We start from the raw sequence: 1,095 nt of genomic DNA on the forward strand, positions 1-1,095 counted from the left end.
CAGCCCAGTCAGCACAGCCCCCACCCCAACCAGGAAGGCCTGAAGATCTGAGAGCTTAGGGAGAGCACCTGACCCGTAAGGCTCAACCATCACTCCTACATAATTACATTCGAGAAATACTAACCGCTTCCCCAGGTGCTAAAGAGGAGCCAGTGTTCTCTCCCAAAAAACTGACCAGAGCTAGGACTACACCAATCTAGGCCAGAAGGCCAGGGACCCGACCCTCTGGCCAGACCCAAAGCAGCACCCAACCTCACCAGGAGCACTCTTCCAGATGGCTCAGACTCAACAATTGACCGGCCCCCAGTATCTGTCGGGCGGCCTGGTGTAGTCCCTGCTGAAACTGCCCTTCCAGGCACAATTACGCCATTAGATTTGCATAGCTTTCCCCATGGGAGTAGCACAGCGCCTCCTCTGGCAACTGATAAGAACAGATACTACACTTGATTTTAGCCAAAAGGCCGAGAAGCGATAAATAATAAATGATTTTGTTATAGTATATAAATATATGATTTAGCTTGATTATAACAGTACTTTTTTAACAGCAGCAGATTCTCATTCTCCCTCCTAACTGTGTGAGAAAACCATGGGATTGTGGGTAAATCTTATACCCATAAACTCATGTATTTCCTTGTAGTTTAAGCATTTGTTAACCCCAAAAAAATGGATCGTGCTCCTTTAACCACTTTAGCTCCTGAAGAATTTACCCCCTTCTTGACCAGAGCACTTTTTGCGATTCGGCGCTGCGTTGCTTTAACTGACAATTAGTCGTGCGACTTTGTACCCAAACAAAATTGACGTCCTTTTTTTCCCACAAATAGAGCCTTCTTTTGGTGGTATTTTATCGCCTCTGCGGTTTTTATTTTTTGCGCTATAAACAAAAAAAGAGCAACAGTTTTGAAAAAAATGCATTATTTTTCACGTTTTGCTATAATAAATATCCCCCAAAAATATATAAAAAAACATTTTTTTTTCCTCAGTTTAGGCCAATATGTATTCTTCTACATATTTTAAGTAAAAAAAATCGCAATAAGCGCATATTGATTGTTTTTTGCAAAAGTTATAGCGTCTACAAAATAGGGGATAGATTTATAG

At 41.7% G+C, this 1,095-nt stretch overlaps 1 pseudogene; it reads right to left on the minus strand.

Annotated features, from left to right (window-relative positions):
• Positions 1-368: 368 nt before the first annotated feature.
• Positions 369-473, minus strand: LOC141135846 (U2 spliceosomal RNA; annotated as a pseudogene).
• Positions 474-1,095: the final 622 nt, after the last annotated feature.

The sequence above is a fragment of the Aquarana catesbeiana genome, linkage group LG03 (genome assembly GCF_042186555.1).
Source record: "Aquarana catesbeiana isolate 2022-GZ linkage group LG03, ASM4218655v1, whole genome shotgun sequence".
Lineage (NCBI taxonomy): Eukaryota > Metazoa > Chordata > Amphibia > Anura > Ranidae > Aquarana > Aquarana catesbeiana.